At 34.2% G+C, this 16,352-nt stretch overlaps 2 long non-coding RNA genes across 4 annotated transcripts in view; one reads left to right on the top strand and one right to left on the bottom strand.

The window, feature by feature from the left end:
* Window positions 1-7,199, bottom strand: part of LOC106473786 — a 17,858-nt gene extending 10,659 nt beyond the window's left edge. Inside the window, exon 1 of one of the 3 annotated variants that reach the window (XR_002613773.1) lies at window positions 7,026-7,199. This is a non-coding gene — a long non-coding RNA (uncharacterized LOC106473786). The remainder of the gene's footprint in view (window positions 1-7,025) is intronic. The other 2 variants (XR_001291705.2, XR_002613772.1) reach the window with 2 other exon arrangements.
* Window positions 7,200-15,309: 8,110 nt separating this feature from the next.
* On the top strand, window positions 15,310-16,160 carry LOC111089523. Its single transcript, XR_002613774.1, has 2 exons — window positions 15,310-15,345; window positions 15,887-16,160. It is a non-coding gene; the product is annotated as an uncharacterized LOC111089523 (long non-coding RNA).
* Window positions 16,161-16,352: the final 192 nt, after the last annotated feature.

Consider the following 16,352-nt stretch of genomic DNA (forward strand, 5'->3'; position numbering starts at 1 on the left):
CCTGTGATTATGGGTTATACTCATACAAATATTAAAAACAATTTCTCCAGAACCATTTTAATATAAAAGATGGGAAATCTGTGTATGATCTTGTTTTTTGTACTTAGTCTCTGCATGTTTATTTTGATATTATTTTTATTAGCTGCAGCATAGCAGCTCATAGAAAGTTTTTTGTGTTTTTTTTTCAAGTACAAACTCTTAGCTCATAGCTCCATCATCTCTTGACCAATTTGAAATCTAATTACAGTTTTGAACTCAGAGGTCAAACCATTTTGATTGATGTATTTGACCATGCCCAAAGTCTCATAAATTAATTTACTCTAATTCTGCCTGAAAGAATTTGAATTTGAGGGTAGGCTGGTAGAGATCCCGAGGAGTAATAAAATTGAATCTGGTATACATGCACCCATGCTTGGTATTGCTAACGCACAAAAAATATAGCTAATAAAAAGGAAAAATATTTTAAGTGCCACAGCTACCGAGGATTCCCTCTTGTTTTTTCTTTCATTCAACTAAATGTTTTGGGAAACTTTGGAATTTGTTTTTGCACTCCTTGAATTATGAAAGGAAGAAAATAATATCACTCCAAGACTTTTAAATGGACTATTTCCATCTTATCTGAATAAATGGGAATATAAATAGAGCACATGAAACTTGGGGGCCCATAAATTTCTCTGATACCAGACCCACAAAAACTTCAGTTGTACCATTTGCTAAATAACCAAATTATTTAATCAAAATTACTCTCATACTTATTTTTCCTGTTATTCTACAATAAAGTCTTTCAAATTCTGCACAATTCTATATAATAATTCAAGAGACACCACATCACTAATAAGTAGAAACAAATTTTGGACTAAAATACAAACACAAGCGAAGAGCTTAATAACAGAGGAGTATTAACTAGAAAGAAGCAGTTGATACAATATAACAAATGCTCCAAGAACCAGCCTCGCTGCAAGAATACTTGAAGAAGCAGTTGGTACAATATAACAAATGTTCCAAGATCCAGGCTCACTGCAAGAACACTTGAAGAAGCAGTTGGTACAATATAACAAATGCTCCAAGAACCAGGCTCACTGCAAAAATACTTGAAGAAGTATTTAGTACAATATAACAAATGCTCCAAGATCCAGGCTCACTGTAAGTGCAGGTTCACTGCAAGTGCACTTGAAGAAGTAGTTGGTACAATATAACAAATGTTCCAAGATACAGGCTCACTGCAAGAATACTTGAAGAAGTAGTTGGTACAATACAACAAATGCTCCAAGAACCAGGCTCACTGTAAGAATACTTGAAGAAGCAGTTGGTACAATATAACAAATGCTCCAAGGTCCAAGCTCACTGTAAGAACACTTGAAGAAGCAGTTGGTACAATATAACAAATGCTCCAAGATTCAGCCTCGCTGTAAGAACCCTTGAAAAAACAAGCTCAGAAGAGTCATACCACAGATGAAAAATATCAGAATCAACTCTTGCTAGAAAGAAGAGAGTATATTAGAAAGGCACTGTTAAAGGACTGCTTCAATCTTGGAAGTTTCTGTATGGCATTTCATCCTGAAGGTCTGCACTAGTGGATGCAGTATCAGCTCTTCCCATAACCTTAGTTTCATCAGCAAACTTTGAAATAAAATATATATAAATCACTGAAACAAATAATAACCAACAAAGATCTCCTAAAAGAATATTCAGCAATCCCACCAGTCACATTTTTGCAACTCAAAATATCCATTTATCTACCTTTAACTAAGCTACTTCTTTACCTACTTCATAATTCTACCATGAATTCCACAAACTTGAAACTGACTCATTAAATTCAAACAAGTCCCATAACTCAGTGTAAGTTTCCTTATTGAGGGCTTTCAAAAGTCAAAACAAAAACAAGGGTGACCTGATTATGGAAAATTCAAATGCAAAAAGAAAGCTCAAACAAAATAAGAAAGTTGAAAATTGGTAATTTAAATGTTACCTTTCCAAATGCTTTTAAGATGTTACCACTTTGCTAGCAAAAATCAAGCTAATAGGCCAATGGTTTCTGCATTTATATTTTAATATTCCTTCCTAAACAAAATAATAACATTGGCAATCATTTCATCATCAGTAATATTTCCAGTTTCAACAAACTGAAGATTTAACTGTTAAAAGTCTGTACTGACTCTTATTCTCTGGAAACTTTACAACAGAAGTTAATTAATGAGAAATCTCTCCTCATCTTCAAAACACTGTTTAGAATACATTTTTTTTCTTTAACAATAAAAACACAAGTTTGTTTATTAAGCACAAAATTACACAAGAGGGGCTATCTGTACTGTTTCCACCACAAGTACTGAAACCCAGATTTTATCATTGTGAGCCCACAGACTTACCATTGAGCTATTTAGGGAGGGGCCAAAACTTCAACCATATTCTTTATAAATACTATCCTTGATTTTCTTTTTTGCAGTTAACACACGCACACAAAAAGCTTCACAAAAAGTTTTGAGATAAGATAATTCAAGATAGTTTTACCAACTTTTTTTTTGTTAAACCTTATCATCCTTCATTGTTCAAGTACCTGTTATAATCTTGTAAAGTTAACATGTTACATATTTCCATGACTTATTTTACCACTGATCCATTTAAGAATGGACTTTTCATTGGAATGAAAATTTTTCCCTCCCCTCGAGTTTGAGCAAATTTCACTGAACTAATAAAACAATTCCAAACTTCATTACTATTTATTCCATTTAGGTCAACCAATAAATCTTTTCAAAATATCGTGGAGTTTTTGAAAAAATCACTTTTTGGAACACAAAGACAGGACACAGGCCTGATCATGCCCCAAGAAACTTGTGTGCTGAAACATGTGGCGAAGATAACTAATTGTGGTATATTACTTTTATCAACATATAACATTGCTCACTTATATCTTTTTGAAACTGTGTATAAAATGCTCTGAAATATAATACAGAAGTAAGTATATTCTAACTCATTCTTTCACTTAACCCTAGAATTATCAATGGAGATTCAATGAATACCATTGCATTTTTCAAAAACATTTATACACCAAATGCTTGTGGGTCTACGAGATATAGAGAAGTTTCTTACACTAACGGTAACTTCTAGCCTTCTTCTTGCCAAAACTTTAGTTACTGTTTGCATCACTCCCTCATCTCTGAAAACATTTCCCACCTTTCAACACCAAATTGGGTCAAACTGTTGTAGCTGGAGAACAACGTAATGCAAGGCTTCCCATCAAAATCTGTGGACTGATTTCTTTAAATAATAAGCTTATTTCATTTACAGCAGATGAGATATTCTCATATGAACTGTTTCCTGATGTCTGAGTAATTTTTTGGTTATTTCTTTAATCTGTTTAAGCCTGAAAACTCATCCTTTTGGTGTTATTTCCTTGCTGTATTAACAGCTGTAATGGTCAGGTTTCCCACATCTATGACAGTTCCCTCTTTCTGGTATCCTTTGGGAGGAATTTTTTTTCCCTACTAATTTTTGTCTGCAGTTCCTGACAATATGTCCTTGAAACACCAAATGTCTTGTGCTTTATTTCCTCTATTCTGTCTAAATAATCTTTTCAATTCTTCTAAACTATCATCAGCAGGAGTTGATATTTAAATACTACTCATTTTGATAATCCCATCACATCTAGTTGGTGCCATTAGTTGTTTATCAGCAACTATAATGATTCTAGTGTCATCATCAACTGCAAAGCTTCCTTTTGAAGATTAATACCTACTCTGCTTTAACCTAATCCTCATCTGTTATGGAACCTATAAATTGGTCATATACCAATGTATCCATCATTTTACAGAAAGCATCCAGGTCAAACCTTTCCAAATCTCCTACAAGTTCAGTTAAGGTATCTTCTTTCCACCATACCCTGTTCCAGAACTTTGATTTGGATACTTCCTTCTGGTGTGTCACTCCAAACCTGCTGTATATGGCAGCTATTAATCCTTGGTAGTTCTTACGTCTCTCAGCTGGAAGGTTATTCAGTGTTGTTAAAGTTGATTTTTTTTAATGGGCAGCAAGATGAATAAGTTGTTGTTCACTCTTCCACCTACTCATTTTGGAAATGATTTCAAAATGACCCTGGTATACCTCCCACAGTACCTTTCCATCAGAGTCCATTATTTTCTCAACAGGCTGATGTTGAACTGGCTAGCTAAATTCTGGACCCGTATTTGGTAGTGTCATGGCTGGAGTAGACCAGGAATGTCCTATAGAAGAGATAGTACAACAGTAGTGGTAAGAGGAGCAGACCAAGTAAGTTCTCCTACACCATATTTTCTATAAGATGCTGTTTTAGGTGGGTACTCTTGGGCCAATGCAGAAATAGATGTGGCTGGTTTGATCTTTAATACTTCATTTTCCAGAAGTTTATGTTATTTCTAACGTTCTTTCCCACATCACCAATGTCTTTCTTTCTTTACTTCACTGATTTTGTCATTACAGCCTCCCTGTACTTCAATCTCTGTACATCTACAATAGTTTCGTTTATCTTGTCTTCAATCAGATTTATTGCTGAATTGTAGATTACTTCTGACACTACTTTCATGATGTCAGGAAAACATGCATGTTCAAGAAATCAATTTAACACAAAAATACAATACCCTATAACCTGAGTGCTTTTGAATAGTGGACTTTTCTTTGTCAGGGGCAAACTGACATCAATTTGTTACAATCATCTTTTTTTCCCACTTCACTTTCCCTTCAACTTTATTGAGGCCTTACTCATTCCTATCAGAAATTGATTCATATAAGTAAACATAAAAATTTTTTTGTTTACATCTGTAATCAACAACACAGGTTTAGAACTAGGTCTTGTTCTTTACTGGCTGTATATTACTTCTTCCTTCACCTCTCTCTTAGTTTATTCAGTCTTTCTCACATATCCAAGTATTTTTTCTTCTCTTTTATTAAACACCTGTCTTTTATATTTCTTGTTTTTATAATCACATCTACTTCCTTTATATTAAATTACAATGTATCATAGAGGCTCCTTTATGTCTGTAGTGGCTAAACAAGAAAGGTTGCCAATCCCTCCAATAATATGCTAATGAATTATTGCTGTAATCCCTTAGGGAATGACCAAAAGTTTGCTGCTTTCTCACCTCTCTCAACCCCAACCAATGCCCCTTACCCCTAACTTCATAACATTTTTATTTGTATTTAAATAGTATGTCTCTCTCTCTCTTTTAACTTCTCTCCTAAGTTCCAATCTCTTTCTTCTTGACCCTTTTTTAATTGTTTCATTCTCTCTCTAGGAAAGCTTCTTCTGAATCTGGTTGCCTTGTTGAAAATGAGCAAACTTATATTTTATTTTCACCAAAATAATCCCACTTCTGATACGTGCTGTAACATTGTTCTTTTAAATTATTTGGTGAAAATATGGCCAATTCTAGACCATATAATGATGAAAAATTGGTTCATTTCTTCCTTAAACTACAGATTACTATCACTTGTACACTGTTATACTTGTAGGCCTAAGTTCACAAATAATATTTTCACTTTCAACAGAGATTTACTCATTAATGGTACTATGACTAAAATGCAAATACTTATACAATTTTATGGCTAATTGAGTAACTGAATATATGCAATAACTAATACTGATCCAAAAACTCCACTGAATGACTGGCATTCTACCAACTGTAAAATTGATTCAATGTTTCACTGATTTTCATATTTATAATTTTACCTTTGTAAAGTCTGTCAATCAGTAATTTTCATGTAAATTCTAGGTATTCTAGAATTACTTTTATAAGCTTAATTGATCTTAACGTCATGTATCCTCTAGGTAACATCTAAATTAAAACAATGAAAATACAGTTTATACCAGAAACTATAGATACATTATACCTCAGTTACATATTAATGTTTAGGCTTAGGACATGCCAACATTAGGCCTAATATGTAAAATGGTCATATTTATAGCAAATATTGTTAAAAGTTGTTTTACTGGCAAATGTAAAATCATATTCCAGTTTCTTTTCAAAATATAAAGCATTTAAGCAGCTTTGCATTAGAAAAAACTTACATAAAATTTGCATTTTCAGTTGACAAATTCTGTACTAAGGTTAATCAGCAGATTATAAACACTTTTTTCAAGACAAAATTACTTAAAACTCTTCAAATATGTATTTATTGCAAAGATCTGCCCAAAATATCTATCAATGTCATATAATTTAAGATGTCTTAATAAAAAATTTTAAAAACTTGGTAAAGTGAACAAACACCTCTTACATACACTTTACTTTCTTTAGTTTATATAATAGTTCCAGTTCTACTACCTGAAATTATTCAAATATTAAACAATGGAAATAAATTATTGTATTACAATTTACGTGACAAACTAACTTAATAATATATTTGTGATCAGAACATTGGTTTCAAACTGTGATGAATTAACTGTATACAAACTTATCTACACAGACTAACTTTGTTACATATCTATGTACTATGCTTTAAAACTGCTTTACCTTTAAGAGAATATATATACATACAATAGTTAATATTAAGCCTACCACACAAAAATATAACGAATAAACTACACAATCAAATCACTGTATTAAACTACTATGTGCAGAAGTAACAGTCTATCTTTAACTTGTATTACTAATACTAAGTTACTGTGAAGTGTTAGTCTTAACTCATGATCAATCGCCGAGTCTTTGTATATTTACAACAAATAATTCTCAACATTTACCTTAAACTAAAGTTAACCTACGAAGTGTTCACTAAAATTTTATTCATAAACGTTTATCAGTACCTTCTTTCTACCATGACTATAATTAAAACGTTTTGTTTACAAATCTTAAAAAAAAAGAGTTCAAATCAAATGTCACTGTCACAATGTCAGTGTCATGCTGTACTATTAATGTCACGTACACTACAGACTTGTATTAGCACAACTACGAGTAAAGGAATGGCGTAAGCCGTAACGCTAAAACAGTAATATAACATCAATAAAACTAATCATATTCGTAACACAGTTTCATACCCATATAGTCGAAATAACAATGTACCGTTTACTGCAGCATTTCATACAAAGAACAGTAGTCTACAACGTAAAACTTTTACCAAGTAAATAAAGCCACGGCATCACGAATTGCTCCAACTACACAAGACAAGAACCAAGGATAAACAGACCAGCTGTCTCCAATAGCACTCCAGTACCCCGCTCTCTTTATTTCTCTAGGTGAAACTTGTTTTTCAACAAGAATAATGGTGGAAGGAGTCTTCGGTAATATTCGGTAGAAAACGCATCGAACTCGGAAATGGAATTTTCTAAAGCTAGATGTCTATATTCAGTATCAAATTTCTTCGATGTATACACACATAAATTTCATGTATATATATCACAATTAGTGTCTTTATTCTAATCATAAAATCAATTGTTCCACGCACAATCAATCTACAATAATAATTGTAGTTAAAATCTGATTTTGAATGAAAAAAAACATTTTTTAATGTTTTTCTTATCTTATGCATAAGTCTGCAACTACATAAACTTCAATTTCCAATTAGTTTGTTCCAGATATTCACGCAAAGATACACCACAAAGGTTGACTGCACAACCTGTCCGTAGTGTTTTAACTGATATAATAGAGGGAAGGCAGCTAATTAACAGCACCTATCGCCAACTCTTCTCTGACCAAATACGAGGAACTGACCCTCACCTTTATAAAACACCAATGACCCCAAAATGTAGAGAGCGTTTTTGCGACAATGGGATGTCAGCCATGAACTCTCAGATTCACAGTCCGACACACTAATAACTTTAGACAATACAGAACTCACCAAAAAATATATAATAATGATAAGTAACATGAATGTAAGGTTTGTTTGTTATTCAAAATTATTTATTTTGCCAAAAACAGTCCACGTTTGTCCCCCGGTAAGACAACGGTAAGTTTACGGGCTTAAAACGCTAAAAATCAGGGGATTGGTTCCCCGCGGTGGACACAACAGGTAGCCCAACGTGGCTTTGCTCTAAAACAACCAACCAACCATTCCGGTTCCGTAAAAAAAAAAAAAAGTAAAAAGACAGAGGCACAGGGGTATGTCTGCGAACTTACAACGCTAGAAACCGGGTTTCGATAGCCGTGATGGGCAGAGTACAGATAGCCCATTGTGTAGCTTTGTGCTTAATTACAAACAAACAAATAACAGAGGTGAACACTAATTAGAATGAAATATCATATTATATTCTTTCTAATTCACCCATACAAATTAAATCTTGAAATCGAGTAAAACAAATTATCCAGCATTTAAAATGTTTTTAAAAACCTGTAGTTTTGCAGAGATATGTTGACTACTTAGTGTGCTTCGTTAACATCTGATAAGTTATGCTCATTAGTTATCTCAAATTTCATTACTTTTACAGCTTCTTGATTAAGCTGATAGGAAAAAGACCTAGGCAAAGTTATTACAGTCTCTAAAGCTTTTTATATGATGTACGTTAGCTAGTAATAAGGTGAATAGGATTTTAGGCTATACACATGTATACATGGTATCCTAACCTATATATTTTCAAAGATTTACTTTAGTTGTTTGCAAGAGTTTGTTTGTTTTTGAAGTTAAGCACAAAGCCACACAATGGGCTATCTGTGATCTGCCCACCACGGGCAGTTTGCAAGAGAGGGCTGCTAAAATGATGATGACGCTAGACTTAGAAATTTTATAAAAGTAGTCCTAGAATGATTAGAAGGTTCGTGAATGTTAATGATCGAGAAATTTTGCGAAATATCTAGAAACAAGGATATATTATAGATACGAGAATTGGTGAATCATTGAGTTAGTTTCAGTTCGTTTAGTGGTTGAGAATTTAGTAAAGTATTCAGAACAGTGTCAGTTATCGAGTATATTCGGTTACTCGATCGACTAGCCATGAAATTGTACAAGTTTATTTGCAAGTTAGTCATACTACCGTTAGGCGGATAAATTTCCATTGAAAATGAAAACGCTATTTATTAATTTAGGCCTACGAATATAACTGTTTATAAATGATAGTAGCCTGTGGTAAACTTTACGAAATTAGTAAACTAATTTGTTATTGTTACATGGACTAGATTTCACAATATGTTCACTAAGCAATATAAAATGGACCACCGAACGATAGAAATGGTAAAACACATTACAACAGCTTGTGTCAAAAGTGGGATTATTTTGGTGAAAATTAAATATAACATTAAGTAAACTCTAACTTTCGAAATGACCTTGAGAAACGATATGGGAGATTTACTGGAGTTAATGAAATAGCTAAAAGAATGTCTAGATGCGAGGGAGAAAAAAAAATAAAATCAGAAAAAGAATGAGACAGAAACTTATGACAATAACAAAAAGAAATGAACAGAAAATTAGAAAAACGTGACAAGAAATTAAAAGAATACTAAGTGGTTAGAGACAGGAAGTTTATGAGAGGAATTAAAAGTAAGAGATGTACTATTTAAGTCAAAATTAAAATAAAAAATAAATATGATTGAAAACATGATCAATGAAATTATTGGAGAAGTAAAGAAAGACATCAACAAATTAAAAAAAAGAATATCATTGAAATAAAAATGGACATTAGTGACAGAATAAAATGTTTGGAAACAAATGATTAAGTGCAAAGATTAAACCAGACACATCTTTTTTGTAGCTACTTAAGAGTTCCAACCTAAAACACCATGTACTACATAAGATGGAGTAGAATAACTTACTTGGTCTAAATTTATTACAACTGTTGCTGTGTCATCTGTAATACAGGATCTTCTTGGACTACTCTGGCCATCTCTAAATCCAGTTCCAGAACTATATGTTGATCAATTCAACCACTCTGCCTGATCGAGAAATTAATGGACTATGATGGAAAGATATAATTGGAGGCATATCAGTCACAGTTCGAAATAATTTCCACATAGAACAGTTGGAATGGTGAACAAGAAGCTATTCATTTTCATGCCCATATAAAAGGACCTAAGCTAATGGTAGTAAGTAACCTTCCAGCTAAGAATGGTAACAATTATCAAGTATTTGTGGCTGCCTTATCCAACAAATTTGGAGTGCCACACCAGAAGGAAGTATCTAGAGCAAAGTATATCAATCGACACTGGTTCTACAGCTACAATAGTTTGATTTGGTAATGAAAGGTAGAATATTGCTTCTAAAGATTAAAAAAGAAGAGGGGTGATATAAATAAAAAGTGAATATAAAGTTTGAGAAAGATGAAAATTAGAAGCTTCCCTTACTGTATGTCTCATGACATGTGGGTAATTGTTCTCGAGGAAGAGTCTATATCGGGAACTGACTTCATACAAAGACATAGTTGTCTGGTTTGGCTAGCTTCACAGTCTATTACCAGGAAAACTCTATGCACTACATGACAATTACTACACCAGAGGTTAAATTTATAGTGACAACAGGGACAGTGGTCGTTGTATCATCAAGAAGTGAAATACTCATACTAGTAATTACTAGCAATAACTATATATCTACTGACAGGGGTGTAGTGGATTCAAACACCCTGGCACATCCTGGCAGATTGAAAGTGGAGGAATTACCGTGGATTTCCTGTACTTGCATCCAGAGGATAGTCTCTCAGCAGTCTTACACAGAATATGTATAGAAACTAAGGAATACCATTGATGTCATACGTGACTTTACTAAGAAAGAACTTAAATCAACTAGTGATCCAATGAATAGTCACTATGATGTTTATGTTATTAAGACGGAACTCCACCAACTGTACACAGTATGTCTGTACAATATCTATAGCAAGAAAGGACAAACTCCAACGTTAAACAGGTGTTGGGAAGGGCCATATGTTGCACTTAAAAGAATCAATGATGTGGTTTACAGAATCCCGAAAGACAGGCAGTTCAAGTCAAAGGTCATCCACCTTGATCATCTTTGAAAGTGATGAATCAACTGGGTAACTACAGAGAAGAATTTGCAATCGAAATGTCAACTTCCTGTGGGTCCTGACGAGACTACTTATAAAGGATCATCAAGAAAGAAACAGCCAATGGACTCACTCTACCACCAGCAACAGGGCAGCCAGTGAATATAAGGGAAAAGAGGTCATCCAATCTGCATACTATTAGTCTCGGAAGAGAAAAACCACCAAAACGATTATAATGTCAGTTATGGGTAGGTCACAGCAAATAACCCAGCTATACATCTACCTACATTGTTTGTTTTAGAGCAAAGCCACAAGCAGCTTGATATTTCAGTAAAGGGAATATAAAGTGACAAAATAGCATAGCGTGTAAGAGTTTCTAATGGCCCTATCTTTTAATTTATAACCATTTGATGATATCGATTTAATATTTTAGTTGATTATTAGGTTTCAGTTTTTCTATTTACTGTAATCTGCTTTACCGATTTATTTTATATTATTTTTAAAATTTCAGTACGGTATGCTTCGTTCGTTGTTAAGCACAAAGCTACACAATGGGTTATCTATGATGGCTCCAACACGAGTATCGAAATCCGGTTTTTAGAGGTATAAATAAGCCCCAATTTTATCATTGAGCCACTAGGGGGCACGGCCAATATATTCTCTTGTTTAGTACGTACTGTATACGTTTTATGTTGTATGCTAAAAAAGGTTCGAATCAACTGAGGTTTATTCTGCCCAAACTGTATAGTATTTCTGTTCCCTATCTCTGTGCTAAATTTATAACGATCTCCCGCTTTTCCCACATATATAAACGCTTTTGGCTGCAATAAGTAGTGCCCTATTTACGTTCGTCTATCAATTCAACCTATGTTATCCTGAGTGTTTCTTAATTATTTTATCCTAATTATTTAAGTAAAAACAACCACTAGTAAGTTTAGGACATTATTTCATTTGTTATATACATTTTAAATTTATAAATATTTAAAAGAACACAAGACAGGGACGTTGAACATAAAGGTAATGATGCACTGGAAAAATCCGAACAACTTTTTTTTGTATTACCTAGATTGTGGCCTAGTGATTAGTGTGTCGAACTGGGGATCGAAAGGTCAAAGGCTCAGACTCTCTATATTCAGCACACTGACTCGTGGGCTTATTATAAAAATGACAGTCAATCCCGATACTTGGTTGGCGATGGATGTTTCTTCTCTTTGTTTAGTAGTGCGATATAAATTATTCAGGACGGCTATGGTCATTTAGCTCACATGCCAGGTGAGTAAGTGCAGTTTAAGTTCAAAATACCCTACATTCTTTATCCCTCCTTTTTTTAATATACATGCAACCAGTTATTCCATTTTTATTTATTTTTTCAAGCACGTTTATTTTTTTGTTAATATATTTAGTTAATTTGAAATTAAAATTAAATTATTTTACAGTATGTTTTTTGTTTTGAATTTCGCGCAATGCTACTCGATGGCTATCTGCCTAAGCCTAATTAAGCATCACCCACCTTTTACAGTCGAATAGTGGGAGTGACAGTCACATCATAACACCCCCATAGCGGACACGTACTTGAAGGGGATTCGGACCTGCAAATTGCGAGTCGAGCGCCCTAACCATCAGGCCATTCATGTTCCATAAATCATTCGATTGAGAATGTTAATGAAATCAGAGTCATAAAGTACGATCACTTTTATTTTCTTAGCAAAGGTTTATAAATAAAATACAAAGTTCCATTTTCTAAATGGATACAGTTCTGTACGTCTCAATGGTTATAAAATCTTGTTTGAATCTAAGTTTCAAATGGACAGCAACTGCCTGTTGTAGAAACCTACAAATGTAGATGACGACGTTTCGAAAGTCTTCCACCTTTCGTCTGCCTAAACAACCTATCAAAAATCTTGTTTGTTTTGGATATTCATGCATATTCAAGGGCTATCTGCACTAGCTGTCTATAATTCTGAACTAATAGACTAACGAGAAGACATTTTCTGAACAGAATCCATCCCCAGCTCTTGTCTGACCGAATACTGGGGTTTGATCTTCTCCCTTATACTGCACTCTAGGTCCCAAAGTGGGAAGCGCGGTTTATATTGTTACGTATCTGCTTGTTCGTCAATTTCCCGCAGAAACCCCCTCCCCGAGAAACCTCAGCGATACAAGTCCTTTCCTAACTAAAACCAGTCCACTCCCTCTCGATACAACCCTGCAATACACAGAATTTCCACAGTCACTCCAACTTAACTACTTCTATAAACACACGCTATAATTCACAGCGATTCACACACTTTACTTACGGTGCCTACTGTTCGCTTGACTCAATTATTTCTCTTCAATCTATCTCCGGCTTATATACTAAAAAAGAGGGCGCCTGGAGCAAACTAGTTTCCAGGAAAATTCATGATCCTTGGAGAATCTCATCACGTGTTACCAGAGTCACGTGACTTCCGCTGTCGTAACAATATCTTTCTTCTGGTAATGGGCCTCTATCGTTGATCCGCAGATCCTGTTTACCACAGTAATAACCGCTGGGCCACAACCATATTAAGGACATTAATATTTATTCACCACATCGATATGTAATCTACGATCATTATCATTAGGGAACGTTTCAATACATATATTGAGTCGATAGTGTGTACCTCGTCGTGTATTTGATAGTGTGTACCTTACCGTATATTTCAAAGGAGGTCATTCATACATTTGAATCATGGAGGTTAATTGTTTGAAAACATATTTTGTAAATTTCCCTATTAAAGATACGGTAAACTCAACTTTAAAAACACTGTCAAAACTTGAAATATACGTTACTCACATTATCAATCACAGCCCCAACAAATGTTATTTCTGACAATTAAAATGTCTGAATAATAAGTAACAAAAACAGTTATTGAAATAAGTTAACTACAGATGTTTTCCCCAACTCCCCTGTGGGTCAGCAGTAAGTTTACGGACTTACAACGCTAAAATCCGGTGTTAGATTCTCCGCGGTGGACACGGCAGATAGCCCAATGTGGCTTCGCGCTAAAACAAACACACATTTCTCTGAAATTCGTCCATTGTAGTTCTAAAAAAAAGCATTTGAGATCTGTCTTTTCTATCCCACAGGTCACTGACCAATAAGTTTTTCATTCAATACCGGAACTCATTTGGACTGAACAATGAGAGACAAAAGACCCCCGTGAAACGCTATTTACATGTAACAGTTTTAATAGTAAAAAATACCCTAGCGGCTATTTAGTTGTCGCTTGTTGTGCATGTACAGATGTGAAGAATACTGTTCTTACTTCTATGACTTTTCTGGCGGCGGGTTGGATTTTCTTATTAACTTCTCGGAGGTCTGGAATCTACCCCATGGGGAAGGCTGACATAGCCTGGTGGTTAGGGCACTCGAGTTCAAATTCTGTCACTGAACAGGCATGCTCTTTCAGTCGGTGGGGATTTATAATGTAACGGTCAATAGCACTTTTCGTTGGTAAAAGAATAGCCCAACAGTTGACGGTGGGTGATGTTGACTAGTTGCCTTCCCTCTAGTCTATCACTTCTAAATGAGGGGCGGCTAGCACAGATAGTCTTCGAGAAGCTTTGTGGGAGATTCAACAAACAATTACTACTTCCTTGTATATGTACTGATGACTCAACTGTATTGTTTAACCAAATAACATGGAGTACAAGATTTCTGTATACTAACATGATCACAGGAAAGTAAAAGGGCTTGAGTTATACCTGTTGAATTCTGAACAAAATCACATGAGAGATCGAAAACCGTCGTTTAATACTCCTTCACCATTAATCAACGTGTAAATAGTACCAGGAGTTGACGGTAGATGGTGTTGACTAGCTGCCTTCCCTCTTCCTTTTTTTATCATTTTAAAACTTATGGACGGCTAGCGTAGATGCCTTCGAGAAGCTTCGCTCGATATTTAACAAACAGAATGACATTAAGCCATCACATATATATCGCAAACGATCTCACAATAAAGATACGAAAACACCTATTGTTACCGTACTACATGAACCGCTCTGGAAACAATAATATTTCCTTGCTGGTTAATTCAAATAGAATAATAAATAATGTCGTGTTGTTGTTATTATTTCTTACCTGATTTGTAAATGATAAGTTTGGTAATAATTAGAATCCACCTGCGTAATCTGATACACAGCCTAACATTGGTTCATGAAAATTGATGACGTAGGAAACGATCTCTTGGGGATGAAACGGAAACCCGCAGATAACATGGTGGTCATCACCTACATCTGCGAAACGAAAGCAGAAAAATGACCTTGATATTATATAGTGTTTCAAAGTCTGTCGTCTTGTAACGGGCATAAATTTGTTGCGTTTGCTTAGCAAATAACTGAGCGATTGGCATTAATGCACGTGTTTTAACCTCAACCCCAGATACTTGTATTGGATTACTATTTATTTAAGTACATATGTTTCTTTCATTAAACAAGAGGTTACCATGTAATTGTACGGTCTATCATGAAATAAAGTGTGAGAAAGTACAGAATTTTCTTTCATTAAACAAGAGGTTACCATGTAATTGTACGGTCTGTCATGAAATAAAGTGTAAGAAAGTACAGAATTTTCTTTCTTTCATTAAACATGTTAACTTTTTTATTGCGAAATTTTCTGAATGCAGCCGAGAGACTGGCTGTTGAGTTTAATCATTCGTTAAACCTGTTATTAGTTTACTCAACTTTACGAAAGCAGAAGACCGGTAACTGGAAGACAAATTACAACTAACGTAATACTTACAGAGAAACTTTATTCGTTTTACCAACAGTCACTATTACTTCTTATACGTTAAAGATCGTAGAAGAGAAATCCATAAAGCTAATAAAAATAACTGTTCTTCCATAACCAAATATATCGGTATATTTTACGAAGGTTACAAGCATTTGTGTTATACTTACACTTTATTTCATGACAGACCGTACAATTACATGGTAACCTCTTGTTTAATGAAAGAAACGGTTTCTTTCATTAAACAAGAGGTTACCATGTAATTGTACGGTCTGTCATGAAATAAAGTGTAAGAAAGTACATATGTTTCTTTCATTAAACAAGAGGTTACCATGTAATTGTGCGGTCTGTCATGAAATAAAGTGTAAGAAAGTACATATGTTTCTTTCATTAAACAAGAGGTTACCATGTAATTGTGCAGTCTGTCATGAAATAAAGTGTAAGAAAGTACATATGTTTCTTTCATTAAACAAGAGGTTACCATGTAATTGTACGGTCTGTCATGAAATAAAGTGTAGAAAAGTACATATTGTGTACTTTCTTACACTTTATTTCATGATAGACCATACAATTACATGGTAACCTCTTGTTTAATGAAAGAAACATATGTACTTTCTTACACTTTATTTCATGACAGACCGTACAATTACATGGTAACCTCTTGTTTAATGAAAGGAAACCTGTGTACTTTCTTACACTTTATTTCATGACAGACTG

Source organism: Limulus polyphemus, unplaced genomic scaffold (genome assembly GCF_000517525.1).
Source record: "Limulus polyphemus unplaced genomic scaffold, Limulus_polyphemus-2.1.2 Scaffold6503, whole genome shotgun sequence".
Lineage (NCBI taxonomy): Eukaryota > Metazoa > Arthropoda > Merostomata > Xiphosura > Limulidae > Limulus > Limulus polyphemus.